The following is a 23,181-nucleotide window of genomic DNA, read 5'->3' as shown; positions in this document are numbered from 1 at the left end:
AAATTTTGTTATGATGTTTGAGGTGTGTGCCAGGACGACACAAAGAAACGTGTTGCCTAAACCATGCGAAGGCCAATGAAACATCACGAAACATCCTAATAGCCACCATAGATAAATCAATGACATCATTTACATCTGACTACATACTGAAGTTATCACGTATATCGCAGAATAATTGAAGACGTGTTTCAGATGTTATCACCGACGAAATGAAATTGTTTAACGGGCTGAATAGAAAACGACAAGTTTTATATAAAAAAGTATACATATCTTTTTTTTTTTTACATTTGATATATCTATAAAAATTCTGTTTTCGCTCTAAACAAAACAGACACATTTGATAAAAATATCTATGTCTATATACTCAGGTATTTTTGTAAATGGTTTATTCAAATCCCCTTCGTAGATGTAAATATTTCTTTGTCCATTTTAGGATTTCTGTGTACTGAAAACTCATTTTGATGTGTCCAATCAAGAAATGCCCGAGTCATATATACATATTGATGGAAATGATATCTCGACTTGACTTATTGTACACTGGCTTACGAAAGAGACACTGAGTTTTGGTTCTTGTGCGATTGTAGAGTCAACGGTAACTCCTAAACATAGTCACACATTTCCCTCCAACCATTTCTCATAATATTATAAGCGTTTAATTTTGTACATTTGCTAGTCAGTCACACAAAGTTTTAATAACAATTTCATAATCTGGCTTTAAAAAACGAACCATTTTCTTGTGGAACTTAAGAATTTCTGAGCCCACTACCTGTTTTCTTCATTGAATTTTCCACATTTCTCTAAAAGGGTCCCGAACTCCACTTCTACTTTTACTAAAATTACACACACGAGTAGTCGTATGCGTACACTTTAACCTGATTTGCTAAGTTTTTTTGTCAGAGATGGTGTAAATGTCCCATTTATCTTCTATCAATTTAAAATTACGCGGGGAGGACCCTGGACTCCATCTCCGTTTTCTACTCTAGTTATGCAGCCGGGAAATGTGTACATTTCAGCCTGATTCTCTCAAATTCTTTATCAGAGATGTCTTAAAATGCACCATTTTGTCTTTTATAATATCAAAGTACTCTTAGGGAAGACCATTGAAATCCCAATTATGCAGGCGACTAATGCAAACATTTTAACCTTATTTTCTCATATTTTCTTTCGAATGTTGTTTAAAATGCACAGCTTTGACCCCGAACACAACCATCTACGTGTACTCCAATTATGTAAGCAAGTAGTATGACATTTTGCTCAGATTTTTGTATAAAATCGCTTGAAACTAACACAGTTGTATTGTATAGTGTCAAAACTTAAACTTTACAAGACCTCAACTTGGCTTCAATATTGCAGACGAGTTGTGAGTACATTTCTGAAATGTTTTGTCGAGACTGTTTTATCTGAAATAACTAAAAATACACCATTTTGTCTTGCAGAATTTCACAGAAAATCTCAGGATGTGCCCCTGTAACACTGCATTAACATATGCTACAACTCCACGTGGGTTCTATGGTTGAAGAAAAAAATGTTCAAATAAACTGATGAATTGTAAAATCGCAGTTTGTACCTACCCATGAAACACTATAGCGTAGTCACACCCTTAATTGTATAGCTGCTAACAACAAGTTCAGTTACAAGGTTTACTACAACTTATATTCTTACTTCATGTTTACTCATATAAAATCAAAACAGAAAAATGATAAAGAATCTTAGAACACAAATTTTTATAGCATATAGACTATATCTTGGGATCTCACAATTAGATTTCGTCCAAAGGACTTACAGTAAAACATCTTTGATTGGCATTTAAGTTATAATTTTTATCTACTTTGGAGGAAAGGCAGACATTACACATCACGTACTAGCTAGAATATTGATTAGATAGACATCATATATACCACGTCTGAATTAACATATTACTAAAGTTACGAATTATGAATATAAACGCACGTGATAAAGCTTGAAAAATACAAGGATACTGTTAATAAGGAACGTGATGTAGCATACATATAACACCTGTTGTTTACAAAATTGCAAACAGAATTCGTGACCCGGCAAATTGGTTACATGTTTAACTTGAAAATGCAATATATATGTAATAGATGTACATTGAATGGACATTAGAAGTAAATAGAATCAATTACAAAACAATAATTCATACACATATTATAATACAAATATATGAATTCTGCCTCCGTGTTTTTTCAAGGCTTGTTACGGCACTGATGTGTCTGCGCATTTCTAATGTCTATTTTATAAAAGACAAAGGTAAAGGTCTTGCTTATTATCGTGTCACCCCTTTTAAAAGACTAGCCAATTCGGTTTATGAGACACATTTAGTGTGCGTACCACCTGCCTCCCAACTCCTAGCACTTTGCGAAGGGTCGGGCGGATAGAAGTCGGTAACCGTTCATCGAACTTGCTCGTGGCTCACGAACCGGACTTTTCGGAACGAGTCCCATGACAAACATCCCCCTTCGACATCCTGATCCCGAGGAGGACGCCTTAACCACTGTGCCACGGTCACCAGTAAGTGTCGATACATAGAACATGAAAATGTGAATAAATACAAGGGCCAATTCCCCTCCACCCCTCCCCCTCTTATCACCTGGCGACTCATTTTGTAGATTCCCAATGACAATCGTATTCATATTAAGCTCAATATACATGTATGCATGTATGAAGACAAGGCTTTGACATGTTCATTTATTACCAAACATTTTATACTTTGCGTTGCGGCTACTAAAAGGTTATTTATTTATGACTCCTGATTAACTTGAATTTCAAATGTCACTAGATAAATATTGTTTTATTAAACGGCTTAGTCCTTTTGCAATTATGTCCTGCAATGCTTACATTAAGGGAACATCTTAAATATTTGTAATGGTGACAAACTTATGGCCAGTAATTGTGTTTATGTTTTTAATTTTCCTTTACTCGCATCTGACCTTGATCTGAAGGTTTAAAATTGTTCTTGACCCTGAGAACAAATTGTTGGATATTTCTGAAGTACAAAAAACTGAAATAACGGTGCTGAAAGCAAAAATCTGATATGTGTCGGACACTGACAGCCAAAGATACACGGACAGAAGGACAGACAGACAGATTTAAAATACTGAAAAAAGCTCGTACATCACGAAATCCCCCCTCAAACCCTTGATGCATTCAGTAACTGCACAAAAAAATGAACCTATTCGGTCATTGTGCACTGAACATTTGACGTACTGACATCAAATCAAAATAAAAGTCCTTTGTAAGTCATAAATGACCTCTAGATCAAATCTGATTTTAGACCAAAGCATTTTCTTGTTATTTGACAAAATATTTTAACTGTTCTGGGTCAATGTTTTACCTGTGATCTACTGATCTCATAATCAACAGGGGTCATCTGCTAGTCATGATCAACCACCCTATCAAGTTTCGTTAATTTCGTGCTTCTTATCCTAAGCGTACTCAAGTTATCATTCGGAAACGGTTCAACTGTTCCGGATCGCTGTGAACTTGACCTTTGACCTACTGGTTTCAAAATAAATAGGAGTCATCTTTTGGTCATGATCAACCACCCGATAAAGTTTCGTGATTCTAGGCCTAAGGGTTCTCAAGTCATCGTCCAGAAATTGTTTGACTGTTCTGGATCCCTGTGATCTTGACCTACTGATCCCAACATCGACAGAGATCATCTGTTTGTCGTGTCTCGTTATCAACTTTCAAAATCCTATGCCAAAACATCCTTGAGATATCATCTGGAAACGGTATACCTGTTCTTCATCAATTTGACCTTGACCTTTGACCTACTGACCTCAATATCAGTAGTGGTCATCTGCTGGTCATGATTAACCTTTCTATTAAGTGTCGTGATTCTAGATCCATGCGTTTCCAAGTTATTGTCCAGAAACTGTTTAAATGTTCCGGGTCACTGTGACTTTAACCATTGACAAAGTGACCTAAAAATCGATAGAGATCATTTGCTGGTCATGACCAACCTCCTTATCGACTTTCTTGACAAGCATTCTTGAGTTATCATCTGAAAACTGTAGACCTGTTCTTCGTCAAAGTGATCTTGCCCTTTGACCTACTGACCTCAAGATCAATAAAGATCATCTGCTAGTCATGATCGACCTTTCTTTTAAGTTTCGTGATTCTAGGACTAAGCGTTTACAAATTATCGTCAAGAAACTGTTTAATTATTCCAGGTCACTGTGACCTTGACCTTTGACTTACTGACCTCAAAATCAATACAAATAAATTTGCTGGTACTGACCAACTTCTCTATCAAATTTCATGATCCTAGGTTTAAGCCTTCTTGGGTTATCATCCGGAAACCGATTGTTCAACATATTAAAAGACCGACAGACTTCTAAACAACAATATACTCTTCCTTCTTAGAACGGGGGCATGAAAATAGGGCTTCACAACTAATCAACATGTCATTTACTACTTACAACATCGTTTTCGGAAAGATAGCTAAACAAACCTTTTCAAAAATCAAACATTAAATGTACCATTATAAGTGTTGTCCAATTTTTCTATAATTTTACAAATTCAAGGGCCTTTACTCTCATACATGCATATCTGTTTCAATTTTTAGCCCCCAGACTGATTAATAATTTCCTCCGACATACATTTCGCATAAAATGTTGGGAATTTGTATTTCATAAAGAAGTATATGGTGGATGTTGTATACTAATACCTTTTATAAATGATTTCAAGGGGCATAACTCTGACCCTTATTATTTACCATAAAAGGCTTGGTAGAGGTGGGTTCTACATCTAAACTGTTGCGTTATAGATAGTAGTATTGTATTAGATAAAGATCAAAGCTCTTCTAAAAAGTGCACAATTCGGCCATATTTTCAGCCTTATAGCCTACACTAAAAGCGTAAACTTACAACATTTAAAAGTATATCATCATTTAGATGAAAGATTAAATCAGCGAATGCCACCGAAGCAAATTCGTTATTTTAAACCATTTAAAAGACATAGCGAATAAATCGAAATTATCCTTCTTTATCTAATATGTCAAAAAACCGATAACATCAACTTCATCCTATCCCAGGTATAAAGTTCAAAAGTGAATATTTATCTAATTTTTATCATATTGTTCGTATCTGGTGATAAAACGGGATGGTATGTGAGGATATAACCGTTCCCTTAAACTAGGAGCTGGTAAGTCATTTACTCTTTGTTTTCATATATTTATTTCTACCCTCATTAATAACGTCATGGTGCCTGTGAAACAGACATTTTGATCCGACATTTCCGACATTTGAATTTTGATTACAAGTCCCCTCCCAAGCACCAAATTATTAATTAGCATTTGTGTAATCAATTAGAAAGGACATATAATGTACTTAGTTTATATTAATTTATTTTAGCTCGACTGTGATGAAAGTTTGACACTTATCTAAATTGCTCTCGAGCTCGTTCCCTTGAAAACAATCCAAGTACTAATATCATATGCTAAGACGTGGTCATGATCCAAGTGGGGCCCGAACACTTGTTCTCCTGACTGAACGGCCGATAACCTTACCACTAGATCACCGTCAAATATAATTTGTATTTGATTCTGCCATTTCCGAGTTTTGTATCTGAAAACGAAAGTTATGTCTTTTCCCAAAGAGTCTCTTTTTGAACTGTCTCATATGTAGGTCACTGACCGTAGTTGACTTGCATTTCACTGCATAATATTCTATTCCCCGGTTCTAAGATATTTTTTCTGGGGAAAAAGGTATAAGACTGAGTGAGTCTTTAAAATATTAAAAAGCTGGCTGGGGAAAGACTTAAAATTTACCGTAACTGGAAACTACCTGTATACCGAGTCGTCTGCTCGCATTCGGAAAAATCCGGACAATTCCGAGTCGGCCCGAGTCTTCATTTTAAAAGTAATAGTGATGTTATAAAACACTCAAAGGGTAAGTTAAATCAAATATTTTTTTAAAATTATTTTTACACAGTTGAGTCGAGCGATAATTTTCTGTAGATCATCACCGAAACAAAAACGATTATTTTCTCCGTTTCTCGTACTTTGTACAATATATAAACAAAACTTACCCTAAATTTTGGCAAAAAATAGAAATTTACAATTGACATCAATGGAAAACATGGGTGGTACGATTAAAAGTCCAAAGGGTAAGCGAAAGCGTAAACTTACAACATTTAAAAGTATATCATCATTTAGATGAAAGATTAAATCAGCGAATGCCACCGAAGCAAATTCGTTATTTTAAACCATTTAAAAGATATAGCGAATAAAGCGAAATTATCCTTCTTTATTTAATGTGTCAAAAAACCGATAATACCGATTATTGGAAAAATTGAAAGTTCAATATGTTTTTATTATACAATTACGCTTTAATGTAGGAAATATTACTCCATTCTACATGATTTACAGGTAGATCTATGAATTATGTATTTCTTAATTTATGAAGGTTATTGTTTTGAGCAAAAATAACTATATTCCCTTTCATGTATAACATAAATTTAAGCTCAACTCATATTCCTTGACTGTTGAAATACTGTACTAGAGCTATCACAAATGTGATTCATGCCTTCACCTGGAAATCGTTAACATAGAGAGCAAGACAACAAAGGAGAATAATCCAGGAAACTAAAGAGCCATTTAAAATATCCTTTATGCACAACTAGGTATCAATATTTATCATTGCTGAAAGTTTGAATAAATTATATGAAATAATGAAAGAGGAATTCAGGTCACAAATATTTCTCTATATAGGGTGCCAGCTTTATTGCAAAAACGGCGTTCCATAAATGCGATAAGCCAATCGCATATCGGTAAAAAGTCACGTGAAATTACCCAGTCCCCATGTGCTACACTACTTGTTGCATTCCAATATACCTGCGGCCTTTAGGCCGCAGGCAATAATGTAAACAGCAACAAAGCTACTATCTCACGTTTAATTACCTAGCTATATATAAACCTAATGTTTAGCGTCAGTCGGGCGAATTCAATTAACCATTTTAGCGTTGACATTTAAAAAATATGGCTGATATTTTTAAGTTTTTCTATATATCTGAAACGATTAACAAATTCTTTCCCAGATCAGTTTCCACATTCGTATTGTCCAAAGTTTGTACAGAATACAGGAACACTATCTAGGTTGACTCACTTCTGTTACAGAATAGATAAGTTGTATCGTGTCGAAAAAGCAAGATTTTCCTATCTCCATATCCAAAGGGAACAGGCCATCTATTTGCGCTATATTCAAACATATTCCATCTGTATCAATTTTCAAACACACGCACGCACATAAAATCACCCAGTTGGTAAGTAGGGCCTTTTACATATCATCAATGCAATTCTGCATCCAAGAATTCGTGATAGAATACATTTGTATCATATATACGAGGAGTGTTCTGAGAGTTATGCATTTTGTTATAACCTAATTATGTGCAAGAAACTTACCATCGGTTAAATTTTGATCAAAAATATTAGTTTTGGTGAGAAACACTAGTTTGATGTTTTGACCTCACTATAAGTCTTTTTAGTGTTAATAAAAGTTAACTCATATATTTGTTTCACGAAGTCTTCCAATCGGTCGAAATACAACCCTAAAATTTAATCGGCCGTTAGCTTAATCACCAGTTAAGATTTCCACTAACTGGGTCCAGACGAATCCCTAACACTTGCAATTGCAAGAGAAAGCATATCCTAAAGGCTATTACAAATTTATATAAAAAACTTTAAGAGCCGTAGAAGCACGAACCCTATGTATTTGCAGAAGACAGAGCATTAAGGGAACCAGCAGTAAGTACGCGATGTAAAAGGCAAGAAGACGGAAACTAAACACTTCATTCCCGTTAGAATATTAGAACCGCCTGTGGAGTCAATTACCACTTCCGTCAGACACAACCAAAGAGGAAAACGTAGCGTCCAACTATAAAAGGAGAATACTAAACATGTGACATGTCTCAAAATAGTCGTTATTCTTCTAATAAAACGTTTTATTTACAAAATACAGTTTGAAAATTGCAATGACCCAAAATCTTGCTAAGTAGCAAATTTCCTTCTCCATCGCTTGTCTTTGTTAGAGGCATAACCTATTTTGGTATGTTCTCATTTGATTTTGAATAAACCAAAACGATTTTTTTGCGTGATGTATGATTTATTTATCATCATCTTGGAATATCGCTGCTAAATTATTCATAGATCACACTTCCTACGCCATTTGACTTAAATGATGCAAAACCTTTTTATGTGATATATATCGTTTGGCACTTTCTCGGATAAATAAAAGTATCACATTTATCGCTATTTCTAACTATTTATTTGTCCTAAACGACTAACTAAGGATCATAAATTATTCATATATTTGTATAAGTTACGACATTGGGTATGGGAGCAAATGTAAGGACAGACTATGAGAACGCTATCATCACTTTCAAGAACAAGAACTTTAGATGTGGCCGGAAAGTTAATGTCTTCTAAAGAATACGGTACGAAGATATACTTTGCGAAGGTCAGCGGTACAAATGTACCACCACTGCATACAGGTTGATTACCAAAACGTACATGACCCTTAATGCATGCAGCTGTACAAAATGTGTACATTCTCAATCTAAAGTTAAACAATTTTCTGATAGGGCTAACATGAGAAAAGAAACAAACAAGCCTAAATTGTAAAACTGTAGAACAAACATAACTTGAAATGCATTAAATAGAACAATGTAGTTTAAAGGGCATTTCTTTGAGCATATGATTTATTAATATGCCTTGGTTAATTGACATAAATGAACAAAATGGTCGTTATAATTATGTTATGATTATAAAGAGAAGTGCTCAAGACTTTACTGCTGATTTTCTGCACGTAAGGACAGAATCCTAATTATTCATTTTTAAAGGGGAACAACTTTTTCAGAATATTTTAAGTGTCCATCGTACGGGACAGTACGACAGAACATGCAGATTGTTGGTAAAGATTTTATTCGTTTATCAAATATTTCTGTGTTTTGGTGATATACTCCTAAACCGTAACGGAATGGTATTGATGTATATTTACCTACATTCTATATCACTATTACTAAAGGTTTTTCGGATGCCATAGAATAACGTAGCCTTTAACCGTTTGGTGACAATTTCTCGTTATTATCTGCCTTGTTTTTTTCCAAAATCACAGACAACAATTTTTATACCCTAGTTAACAACAATTATTCTAGGACTTTTCAGTATTTTTGGGAAAAGTAATGTTTAATTTGAGCAGTGTTACATAATGATACTACAAAACACGTATCATCTAGTTAATATCATTTCATTTCATTCGAAAATTCCCAAGCTTGAATAAAAATTGTCAGTTATATAAATGAATGACTTAATAATCGTATTACATTTTTGTTCCATTGTTATGTTTTTTAACTTGGATATAGCCCAGGATCTATTACGCTGAAGGTGTAGCTGAACTGTCGTATTATGTACGGTCCGACTTACATCCGTAACATATATATTGAACAGATCAGATATGTTCTATGAAAAACAAGAATTTAGTGCACTTTAAGAAACTTCTACAAGAAATGTTAGTTAATATGTTCATTCCAAAATTATTATTTCCGTTCCCATATTTATGATGGTTTGGAGTAGGAATTCCTGGCAGGACTTTTTTCTGTCTTAGTTGAACAGAAATACAGTGGACGTTGGCAGAAGAAGCTCTAATTAGAAAAGGTGTTAAGTTTTCTTTTAAAGCGCCATTTGAATGTCTTATACTTATTCCTTATCCATAACTTCTGTACAGAAGTAGATGTTTGTCTTAAAAATATGTCTATCTAATAACGGGAAAACTGGTTCATTATTTCAACAACATGCCGTGTTTGCTACAATTTCATCAGACCTCTGGAATTCGAGAATGTGCTTGCTATAATTGTATGAAAAGTATGAAAGAAATAAGACAGCATAAGACGATGCCAATTACAGTGATAAATGATTTAATCAGTTCTGGCGTTTACAACATTGGGAATTCGTCCATCATAATAACATCTCCTCTTACTCATTGTTGTAAAGTGTTCCTACTCAGTGGGCTATTTGCGGGTCTTTCTGTGGCCTACAACCAAACCATACATGTAATAGTCAAACAGAGACCAAAATTGTATAAGTGCACTTTCTAACACATAAACGTAATGTTTGTAAATTTTCCCTTTCTCAAATTATTACCGTTGTCACAATCAACTAGTTTTCAGAAGTGCTGTTGTTTTCCAGCAGGGTATTTCTTTGTCAAAATGTACAACAGAAAGTGTATTTAATAGTTGCTCTCTCTCTCTTTAGCAAATGTGCGTTATATAAAAAGAAACAGATTTGTTTAAAAATGTATTGCAAGATTTAAAAGAAATTTCAGGTTATGCTGCTTAACCGTATCAAATAGGTGTTGTCATTCTTATCGATGCGCTTGTTTTTTACGGTCGAGAATAATGAATATAATAGGTTCCAAAATAATTTAACATCAGCTGATTTTATGGAGAGTCCATCGAGTGTAAAAATTGACTTATGCCATAGTTAAATATGTACCATATTTGATGAAACAACAAACTTCGTGCCGTACTTATAATAAATAAACCTGAAAAACAGAACAAAATGACCAAGAACAATAATATTGGAGTCTGTATAATCCATCAGTGTTCACTTACTTTATCATGCTTGGCATTGTTAGGTATACCGTGCTCCTCAACTCCCATATTTCCCTTTATTTTGAAGTGAATATAAATGTCCTCTATTGTTTAAAAATGACTCAAAACGTAGATATTTCATAAGAAAACTATGATTTTGAAAATATCACCATGGTTGTTAGATTCAGTTCAAGGCAATAATTATTAAGATGTTTTCCCTTTAAAATGATGTTTTACTCTTAGACTAAAGGACGTTATCAATACTGATGCAGATTGTGCAGATATATAACATATTTGGTCTGCAACAAATTGAAAAAATTAATTTGAGTTAAGTGATGTATACACAATTTGAGCGGTGATCCTTTCTGATGGTTAAAGTCGTCATTTGTTTGATTTCAAATAACAATGTATTTAAACATTTAACCATTTTACACCTTGTTAACAGATAACATCTCTCCGTCATAAATCAAGTGTTAAATTGCCTCTATAGTCTAGAGTAGACCACCCGCTCCGAGTGCGGGTGATCCTTTGTTCGATCGATCCCCGACAACGTCTTACCAAAGACGTGAAAATAGTACCTGTAGATCCCTGTTTGGCGCTCCAGCATTAAAAGGAAAACTAGCTTCTCTGCTGTCATAACATCTTGGAGCCTTGTTTGGAGGAAGTAGAGACAAACTTTATCACACTTAAAGGGAATTTATGGGTCTCGTATTGATACTGTGTCTTGAAACAAGGAAATGAAATAAGTGCATTTGCATCATTCGGCAAATCATTTCTGATACTGACAATCACTTTGGAAGCTGACACTTAGAAAAGTCAGGTACATATATTTTCCTAATATGCGTTTGATCCATACATTCAAATGAGGGCAACTATTTTTTATCTATATTTTTCTCATTGTTACATTTAATTCAACTGTTATAAAATAGCACCGTAAATTGTGGACAGAATATTTTCATGTTAAATAAATAAAATATACATGTGAGAAAGTTCTCATTTTGGACACGAAAAATATTATTAAATTTCTTTGTGTTTCCTGGGGAAAGAGAGTAGACATATACAAATAATTCATCATAGTTTATTTTAAGTATTAATTTACCAGAAGCTTTACGTCGTTCATTCAAACAAATGCTCCAAGTTCCAATGGGATATTCTCATTTCATCAAAGGCTTTATTCAAAGCAAAATGATCAAAGTCACGAGTTGTATTTAAAGTCTGATATACATTGTTCATTGCATTTAAAACCAGTGCGACTTGACAATATTGAATTTAGTCTAAAACTGGATTTTTTAGCTATTTAGAAGCTTAAACACTTATATGATTTTTTGAAATACATACACTTTATTTTTTTGTGTTGTATCAATTGGAATAGGATCTCTACGATGTATTTCTCTGAAATAAGAACTTATGTAAATGAATTACGATAAAGATCTCTATCAGATTTGCTAATTTGTTTGATGTTGCCAAAGTATGTAAGAGGCATTCTATTATTACTTGGTTATTAAAGTATTAATTTATTGTACAATGAATTGACTTGAAGATATGAAAACATTAACATGCAAATGCTGTTAGAAATTATGCTGCATTTAAAATTAGTTCTGCCTTCGAGATTGTTTTTCTTAAATGGTGAATTTGTGATTAAACTTAAACTTTTCAATATCTAAATATACCAGAAAGCCATGCAAATAAAAAACGTTAGGGACTGTGCTTTAGTATTTTTGCAAAGTTGAAAATTTGGGCCTTAAATTTTTGAAATGAGTACTATGAAAATCATACCCTTTAGCGACATTTTCGCAATAGAATGTTTTTGTTGTATGTAGTTTTGATAAAATTTAATGTTTGAATCAGTCTATAATTTGTAGTGAAATACAATGTATATGAGGTGCTTTATTTTGCCCAGAAAAATAAGGAGAGAGAAGAAAATGTTTTTTGAATAAGTATATCGTTTTCTTGTTTCCCAATAGTTCATGTCGATCCATATTTTATCAGGATGATTTACAAAATTTAAAACTACTTGGCATGAAATGATACTACAGTAGACGCGTGTCAGCGCGATATGACATTTACTCAGTCAAGGTACACGTTTAAACATAATTAGATCACTGTTTGAAAAAGCGTCTTTGACCGGTCATATCATTGATCCATGGATTATTTTCAAGTAATAATCGCATAATTATGTTTTTGGAACATTCAAGTACGGCAGTTACCTTAACCACCTGCCAAAAGACCCATGGTTACTTACGATGGATTAAAGTCTTAATCTATAGATGATTGATGAGAGGCCTTTAATTGTCATTGTCAGTCTCAAATGTTAAAATTTAAAAATAGGGATGGAATGTGTATCAACATTAAGACTGAGTTGCGCACCAAAGACCAGGTTCTTAAATTAAAACACAAGTTCACACATAGACGTATTAAAGGTCTTATTTTATGATTAGGTATGCACAACATCAGGACTGTCCGTGCCATACAATGTCTTAGCTGCATTAGTAATTACAAGAGTTTTAGAATAACACGCAATGCAAAATTACAGTATGAACACTAGAAACATTTGTTCCCGAGAAAGGTGAGGTTCAAGGCTAAACTCTAACTGTCTGTTATTCAAAGGCCATCGCGGGCTTGTAAATACTATATGAGCACAGGATTGTTGTAAATTATAGACTAGCTTAAAGGCCTACATCACGTTGTATTGACAATACAATTATTATTGAAATGTATTCGGAGTGCAATGGTGTTTAATATTTATTTGGAAGGCTGAAATTATAACAGAAATGTGCTCAGTTAATATGCTTTACTCACAGGTTTGAATAATTATAAACTGTGTTTCATTTCCGTACGCGAATCGTTTATTTACGTATTTCAAATAATTGACTCTACCATCATTATCGGGTCCGTTTTTCAACGTGCGAACTACCAAGTCTTCTATGATAAATGTACAATCTGATGTGTATTTAAGATACGAATAGTAGTTGTGCACAATTATCAGGTTTAAACTTTTGCCATTTGCATACTCAGTCCCATTGTGTGTTTACTTGTTTATGGTGTGCATTTCTTTCACTTTGACAAATGTATATATCAGACGTAGATCCATTTCAATAGACAGGTTATGGGTTAAATAACGTTCATCGAAAAACAGGTTACTTTGATATAAAAGACCTAGTTAGCAATTACAGAAGCCTCTCAACGTTCGTTTCATTTCAAACAAACTCATCACTAGAAGTTTCCAAGATGTAACTATTCTCGATTCATAAAGGGTCTCTTATTTCAAACAATAATTGTACAAATGCCTACACTGGAGTTGTAATTTAAAGTCTGATAGATACGATTGTGTCCCAGTCTGACATTTAAATACCATTGCGAGGCCTTTGGCAACAAATAATTGACACTTTAGTCGTATACTCGTAATTACTTGAGTTGGATTGTTTGATATTAACGAGTATTTTAGAAGCGTTAAACACTTATGTGTTTTTCATGTCATTCCCTTTATATTTTTGTATAGTTTATACAAAGTAATGGAATATCAGACTCTCTTACGATTATGTACTTTGTGACGTGACTGAAATAATGTTAACTTATAAAATAGAATGTATAAGGATAACGATATCTTATCCAGAATTTTGCAAATGTTGGTTTGGATGTGGCTCAAACGGTAATGTATAGAGGCACCATTCTATATTGCCCAGTTCCTACTTGGTATATTACAAAGTATTAATTTATCATGTACCAACGCTTTATGTGCACCTGAAGGACTCTGAAAGAACAATGCAAACTGCATGTATAAAGTAAATTATGGCACATTCTAACAAAATAGTTCCTCCTTCGAGATTGTGTTTTCCTTTAATCCGGGATGTATATTCCTGATGGTGTCTACTAGATACAAAATAAACGTTTAATGATCTTAAATTGCTCAGAAAGCCATAGCAATTCAGGAAACGCTTAAGGCGACTGTAGTTTTACTGGTAGTAACATTTCAAAGTTAGCAATGTAGGGCTTTATTTTGAACATACTATATATAAAAATGCACCTTTAGGCGACCTTTTCCAAGCAAATAACTTCCTTATAATGTTGTATGTAGACCGTTGATTGAAAGAGATAATTATGATGTTCAGTCAGTCTAAATAATTATGTCAGTGGCATACGTACAATGTATAATGAGGTGCGTTTTCCATTTTGCAGAAAAATGTAGTTAAAGGAAGATGACCAGAAGAAAATGTTTTACCTTGTAATAAAAAGTAATATCGTTTTCTTGTTTCGATAGTTCATGTAGAATCATAAAAATTATATATTTAGTTGAAAGTTACAAATTAAGTTATAACAACTATCTTGGCCCTCTGACTAACATGCAAACTACAAGTAGACTCCGCTGTCTCATTTCAGCTATATGTATAATTTACTGCATCAAAGGTCACTGTTTGAAAACAATAATTCCAGGAATCACTTTTTGAAAAAGCGTCATTTGAGCCGTAAAATATGATCCTGGCAATTATTCTTGGGAAAGGTTGAGATAATTCCGCTTACACTTTATTGTATGTTATAGGAATCAATATCAGTAGGCAGTTTACCTTTAACCACCTGCAAAACATCCATTGTTTTACTTATACGCATGGATAAAGTACTGTAATTACTACAGATTGATAAAAGAGAGCCTTTAATTGGTCATTGATCAGTAACTTCAAATGTTATAAATGTAAAGAAGAGGTGATGGAACACTGGGAAATCATTACATTTATATACTTAAATTTGCCAACTCAACAAACAGTTATTTTGCAAGTTAAAACCACAAAATTCCACAGGCACTATTGATCGATTGATTGAAAATTCTCTGATGTCTTTATTTATTTCTGAGTGTATGCAGCAAAACAATTCCAGGACTGTTCGATGCATAACAATGTGCTAGCCTGCATTTTAAGTAACATTTACAAGCACAGTTTTAGGAATAACACGCAATGTGCAACCAGCAATTTACAGTCTATAGAACACTATGAAAATATTTGTTTCCCTTGAGTAAAGAGGGTTTAGGCTATAATGCTCTAAGCTGTCTGTTATTCAAAGACCATTTCCGCACGGGTTTGTAAATACAATAAACTAGCATTCAGGATAATGTTGTAAATTGAAGGACACCGCTAAAGGCCATTATATAACGTCTGTCATTGACAATATCAATTACTTATTTGAAAGGTATCTGGAGAAATGGGAGCATTCACTAATATTTGACATTTGAAGGAAGGCTGAAATTATAACCAGGAAATGAGTCTCCAGTTAGAATATCGTCTGCCTTCCACGTCCATTAGAAATACATTAAACATGTGGTATTAATCTCATATGTTTGAATTATGATGATTTCAAAATATACTCTAATCATTAATGCGGGTCCGTTTCCTTAGTATGCATACCAAGTCCTTCTAATAAATAAAAATGAGCGAACTGTGTGCCTATGTAGAGCAAACGTGCGAGATATCTCGGTGCCACACTTAAGAGATAGCATTTCATCAATTACATTAAAATGAGTTCCTAAAGTGATGCGTCATTTCAGAAGCAATGATGATTTTAGAAAGCTGGAAAGATTTCTTCATATTAATAAATCTGTTAACATACATATCGCTACGCCAGGTTCAATACTGATGGTTCAAAACAAAGTACTATTATATTTTGATGGTAAGCAAGACCGCTAGGCTACTAGGCTACTAGCCTGCTAACTTCAGGCTGGTAGGCTGCTAGGCTGTTGAGATCGCGCTGCTAACTTCACGCATATGCAATTCTTATCAAAATAAAAGTGGTCAAAAAATAACTGAGTCAAGACTATGATAGTTCTTTACACAAAATAAGCTATTCCGAAAGGAGCTTAATTGAATAATAGAAACGTCGTTATATCTTCTCTTTTTGTGGCATACATTTGGAAGGTAACTTTTAAAACAAAAAACGTAAGATTAGAATCCTCCGAAAAATTGTGTAAAGAAGTGCGGTCAAAGCCACACATTGCAAAGCCGGTAAAGAAAACATTACACAACACTAGTGGAAAAATATAACAGACAGTGAGCTTCAAATTCCAGTCCAAATTTTGTGTAAAACGTAATAAATAAATAAGAGACCCTCTAAAATATCACTACAACAGTGTACTAAATATCTCATCTTAAAGTCAAAGCACAAAGAGCTTTACTTAACCAATTTTATATACTTCATCTATCCGTTATGAGTACGATTTAGGGAATATTACACCTGAGTAATCTTCGTAAATAGAATAGAAAAATCGTAGTGATTTACTTTACACAGAGGTCCATCACCAATTAAAAGATCTATATTGTACTTTACGATCGTTGCATTTTATCGCAGCTTAATAAAATATCAGCAGTTTTCTAAAATATTTAGTTAAAACTGCTACGTTTGACTTTTGTATTACACACCCATAAGATTCCGAGTGTGCAATATCATATATTATAGTATTCTTTCACTGCTTGAAAGTGCAGATGGAAATATCCGGCTTGAGAACAACTTTTTAGGCGGTAACAAGTCTCTGCAGGGTGACCGCGCAAACAGTTACCCGTGAGCCAGATATCCCAATCTGCACTTACAGTCAGTGATATAATTTTTTTCTGGCATATCATATTAAAAGAATAAACGTAAAAATAAAATCAAACGAATGATTTTCTTCTAAGCACTATTTCCTCAGAACTTCCAGCGTATTTAAACAAAGTCCAGGAAATAACGTCCGTAAACAGGAAAGACGTCATGACATTACAAAGACAAATACTTCCAGTTTTGTTTTATCATTTGCAGCGTAACATTATGTATTTTTGATAAAATTACGTTTTTTTACATCGAGAAATATACTGTAAGAAATAAGAGGAACTATCGAGGTATTTGATTTTTAGCTCACCTGTCACGTAGTGACAGGGTGAGCTTTTGTGATCGCTTTTCGTCCGTCGTCCGTCCGTCCGTCGTCCGTTCACAATTTCCTTGTGAACACGATAGATACCACATTTTGTACATGATTTTAATCAAACCTGCACACAACTTGTATGGGCATAATATCTCAGTTCCTTTCGAAAACTGATCAGATCCCTTCATGGGTTCCAAAGTTATGGCCCCTTAAAGGGCCAAAATTTGCCATTTTTGGATTATGAACATGATAGAGACCACATTTTGCAATCAACTTTAATCAAACTTGCACACAACTTGTATTGGTATAATATCTTGATTCCTTTCGAAAACTGGCCTGATCCAATCATGGGTTCCAGAGTTATGTCACCTTAAAGGGCCAAAATTTGCCATTTTTGGCTTGTGAACATGATAGAGAGCACATTTTGCAATCAACTTTAATCAAACTTGCACACAACTTGTGTTGGCATAATATCTAGGTTCCTTTCGAAAACTGGCCAGATCTCACTATGGGTTCTAGAGTTATGGCCCCTTAAAGGTCCATAATTTGCTATTACGGCTTTTGCAGCCACATAGAGACTTCATTTATGGTTTGATTTGATACAAACTTGCAAAATATCTTCAACAACAAAAAATCTTGGCTTCCATGATGAATGTGTCAGAACTAATCATAGGTTCCGGAGTTATTTTATATCTGGTTACCTCCCCTGATTTTAATCAAAATGGATTTATATCATTAAGTACTTATAGGACTCATTTGAAATTTCATTATTGTAATTAGTTGGACTGAGACAATCAGGGTACATAACATTGGACTGTTTTATGTCAACTTACCTCCCTTTATTTTCAAACAAAAATTGGTATATTCTTCGTAACTAATGAAGATACTGATCTGAAATTTCATTTATGCCATCAGATTGACTTGAACAATCAAAGAAGATACATATTTACTGAATTTATGACAAATTACCTCCCTTTATTTTGTATATAAATGAATATACCTAGCAGCTTCTCAGATCGGTCTAAAACGTTATTTATGTCGTCCATGGTAAGAAATAGTCATATTAGATAACTCTTAATTGAACGTTTATCGATATGAATACTTTTCTAATATATTGTTGTAAAGGCTTGTACTCTGTATCATCTATATGCATATACCAATGCATGATTATCTCCCCTGATTTTAATAAAAATGGATTTATCTCAGTAAGTATTTATAGGACTCATTTTAAATTTCATTATGGTCATAAGTTGGACTGAGACAATCAGGGTAGATAACTACAGACTGATTCTATGTCAAATTACCTCCCTTTGTTTTAATTAAAATAGGTGTATCTCAGTAACCAATTAAGATACTGATTTGAAGTGTCATTTATGCTATCAGATGGACTCGGACAACCCGGGTAGATAACTTTTGACTGAATTCATGAAGATTTACCTCCCTTTATTTTATGTAAATGAATATACTTCAGCAGCATCTAATGAGATTGGTTTTAAATGTTGTTACAAGAGAATATTTTGTCCTGACTATATTTAGTGTGTATGCCTATGTGATCTATGTCAAAACTTGATCAGCAGTGGTGCTCAGGTGAGCGATATAGGGCCAACATGGCCCTCTTGTTATTCCATTTTATGAAATATAAATTATTGCATAAATCTTCTACATAAATGTAGTTTGCTATACTTCATTTAAAGCACGAGAGTTATCTTCTATCACTGGTAAAATAACAGGAAATCACAGGCCGGTATGCAAAGAGGTATTTTATCTAATGTCCAGACAACCTATGTAAGACTTCAGTAGTGTGCGATAGCTGTTACCTTAAGGTCTAGTAGAACATCATCATACCAATGTATACCATGTTTCAAATGATAACCAAACAGGCATGTTTATAATGCTGCTAATGAACTTTCATGTTTGACATAATATTATGTCTTAAAATCTTGAAACAGACTTCAGGAAAAGATCACCTGTCTGGATAGTTCAGTTTTTGAGAACTATAAAACGAACACATTTTTACGTCCGAGCAATAGGTAGGTTCTTCGCTAATTTGATCACTTTTTTTCTTTTTATGAAATTCTCATGATTCATCCGTAAAAGAGAATATTGATCGTAAACTGAACTTCTCCCAATTGTTGGTAAATGAACAACAACTCATTTTTTTTCGCCTAATTTTACCAGTCTAATGTATGTTTTACCTGTTCTCTAGAACTGGATATTCAAAGTAGAGTTGCCCACCTCCCCTTATAAAAGACAGACAGGCAGACGTTTGTAGACAAAAAGGACAGACGTTTGTGCAGAAATAAAGATGATAATAAAAATACCCGGAGAAGATGTGTTGAACCAAGTGATGTGGAATTTTAACAAATGGGACATTATTGCAAATGCATCAAAACGAAGTTTTTTGTAAGAGGTGTTGAACTGTCCGGAAGTATGGTTTCATGCCTTTAAGGAATGTATCAGTAAATTGACATTTTTATTATGTAAAATGATAACACTTTTTTGAAATGTACATTTGCCATGCACTCCTTCGAGTTTTTTACCCGTCGGTCCGTAGAGTGAACGGTTTCCGCCCAATGACTGGAATACCCCTACGTTCAGGACCTTCAAACTTGCTAGAACTATTGGGCTTATGCAGTATAAATCTTATAGTATTTGGGGTCAGTAGGTCAAAGGTCAATGTCACAGGGGCCCAAACATTGGAAACAATGTTCGCCTAATAACTGGAGATCCACTTGATCCAGGACGTTCAACTTGGTCAGAAAAATTGGGCTTATACGGAACATGACCTCCATTGTTTTGGGGTCTTTATTATCAAAGGACATGGTCACAGGGGCCTGAACCTTGAAAACGGTTTCCGCTCAGTAACTTCAGATCCACTCGCGCCATAACCTTCAAATTTGGAAACATGATTAAGCTTATAAAGTAAATGAATCTTAATGTTTTTGGGGTAAGAAGGTCAAAGAAAAGTTTCTACTCAATAACATAAAAACCACTCAAAACAGAACCTTCAAATTTCGTAGCTTGATTGGGCTTATAAAGTAGGTGTCACCAATTGTTTTGGGGGTCCTTAGGTCAAAGGTCAAGGTCACAGGGGTTACAGGGGTTCGAACTTTTAAAACGATTTCCACCCAATAGTTCAAGAACCATTCGACCTAGAACCTTCCAACTTGGTACTATGATTGGATTTATGAAGATGATACCCCTATTATTTTGGGGTTAGTAGGTTTAAGGTCAAGGTCATAGTAATCACGAGACTGAAAATTTGACAACACATCATGGGGACATACAAGTTTAACAAACATCTCCTGTTTACGTTAGGTAGAAACGGAAATACGTACCTTCCTAAACTGGAATGTTTGTTTTCACGTAGGATGAGCTTCTTGACGGTAATCAGTTGTGTGTGTGTGTTTTTAATAAGACTAAAATGCTCTTTGCGAATAGAGAAGTGAAACATGCTGAAATTAATATAATTACATATTTAATGTTGTGCCCAAATGGTAGTCGTCTCGTCTCAGACCCCTTACAAAAAGAAGACTACCGGCGCTCTAAGACTAGTACCAATTTGAAAATCGATTTCTTAAGACAGTACTGCCACGTCCACGCCTGGCCTACTACAAAAGCTTTTCTTATTATTTGACAAGCCAAGCTAACATAACATGATATCATGTAGTGTGTTACACTCATGTTTTGTATAAAAAAGATCAGGATCATAATAAATGTAGTATAACCTAATCCTCGTTCATGCATATTATAAAGATTTATGATGTGACGTTGAGGAAAATGATTTGTCTGAGTAAATATTAATTTTAGATAAATTATTTTGATCGATTTAAAATTCAAGGCTGAAATGTCACATATTTCTCGCATTAAAAGTAAAAAATTATACAACAAGGTAATTGTGTGAATAACTTAATCAGTAGTTCTGTGTGAAAATTTTATATGTATTCAAGAAAGATTCTCGCACCTTTTGGTTTACATAATATTCATCTGTCATAATGATTGTATCTAGTTACATTGAATTTCACTCATTCGCTTTAAAGTTATTGTCTTAAAGGCGAAAGAGTAACAACAAATCATTAGTTTGTACGCCAACAGTTATTTAATAAATAGTCGTTACAGAGTTAAGGCTTTTATGTTCAACCTGTAATCTTTCACTGTGAAAGGTGGCATTGAATTCGCGTTACTGGCCTTAAAATTGTACCAAAGAAGCCGACAGGTAAAACGTAAAGACAGGGAGAAAATTTCACATACAGAAAAGAATGACTTTGAACGGTCATGGACAAACCACCAAAGGGCAATGTAAATCGGTTACAAAACCTTATTAGTAAAATATGTAAAAGATCCTTTGGGAGCAAAGAATGCAACCTAGAAGAATAATAGCAGGCTTGGTTTGATTGAGTCTGTTCATGAGAAGTAATGAAATGCGCCTCCTAGCACCGGTTTAGGCGGAACTCTATTACACATATGTTGAATGGATTCCATGATCCCAAAGGACCAGAAAATCCAAGTACGGGGAGACTTTTTACAGCTGCCACACTACTGGTACCTTACGTATTTGGACATAAAAATCAAAATGCGTTAACTACAGACATGCTTTAAAATATATAAATGCATCAGAAATGGAACAATTTTTGTGGCAAAGTTCCAATACATTGTCATACAGGATGGGATGTCTTCTCCTGTAACCGTCACATTTCCTTGACATGTAACCAAATGAATGCTTTCATTTGCAGTACATGGCGTAATCTAGCCCTAAAAATATATCGTAGATTATATATATTTTATATGCCATTTCCCTTCTTCTAGACATTTAGTACAAACCGAACTTTTGTCAATATGAAAAATTAAGATTTCAAGCAAAATCCTAATTACAAATTAGTCATGATTCTGCAAGCTACAAGGGTGTAAGAATTACGTTGGTTAAACTTGAGTTTTGATAACAAAGACTTCATTATAATTATACATTTATTCATTTCCTCATACTAAGTTAGCTGTAAGATAATTTGTTGATTTTCTAGGTGCTTCTTAACTATTTTGCCCTTATTGTGTATCGAAGCTTATTCATACACGCAAACATTGTCAATAAATGAAAATGTTGATTACATCAAAACTATTTTTTCGATGTTTCTCTACTAGAAAACATTATGCCAAGCATTACAAATACATTGCTGCATAATTTTTGTGTTATAGATGCCTTCTCTCTTGTTATATTCTCAGAATAGATGTCCCTTTACATTTCAGGGTGATTGTTCTTCGTTTTGTGAGGTTACATTTCATAAACACTTTAATATTAAAACTATACTTACACAAATACCTACATCCAAATTGATACATACATTTGTGCTAACATATCTTATGACATGCTCATGACCTTTTACTTGTTATAATTTATTGTTACAGTAACAAATATTTTAGCATTATAAACAATTGTTTGTAATGGTTGTCATTGTCTCGTCACGTTTCATTATTCCAACATAAAAATAATCCTTTTAATATATGTATACTGGTATATATCGATAGGAAATGCGTTCAGTTAGGGTGGAAGGTTCGTGCAAGGTCGCTTTATATCACCCCCCCCCCCCGCCATCCAAGTTCTATTTCTTCTATTTCATGTTTGAATTTATACTGCAAGGTGGCGTTTAGTCTCCCTAAAGTTATTTTCCATAATGTATGCCGCTAGACTGTATCAGATTAAA

General features: G+C 34.0%; 1 protein-coding gene across 3 annotated transcripts in view; it reads left to right on the top strand.

Annotated features, from left to right (window-relative positions):
• Positions 1 to 4,961: 4,961 nt before the first annotated feature.
• The window catches only part of LOC123524922 (multiple epidermal growth factor-like domains protein 10), a 69,419-nt gene continuing 51,199 nt past the window's right edge, over positions 4,962 to 23,181 (top strand). For 2 of the 3 annotated variants that reach the window (XM_045303538.2, XM_053538327.1), the window contains exon 1: positions 4,962 to 5,166. The gene's annotated coding sequence lies outside the window, so the exon portion shown is untranslated. The remainder of the gene's footprint in view (positions 5,167 to 23,181) is intronic. The other variant, XM_053538328.1, reaches the window with a different exon arrangement.

The sequence above is a fragment of the Mercenaria mercenaria genome, chromosome 3, assembly GCF_021730395.1.
Source record: "Mercenaria mercenaria strain notata chromosome 3, MADL_Memer_1, whole genome shotgun sequence".
NCBI lineage: Eukaryota > Metazoa > Mollusca > Bivalvia > Venerida > Veneridae > Mercenaria > Mercenaria mercenaria.
This window is presented reverse-complemented; position numbering and strand designations above follow the sequence as displayed.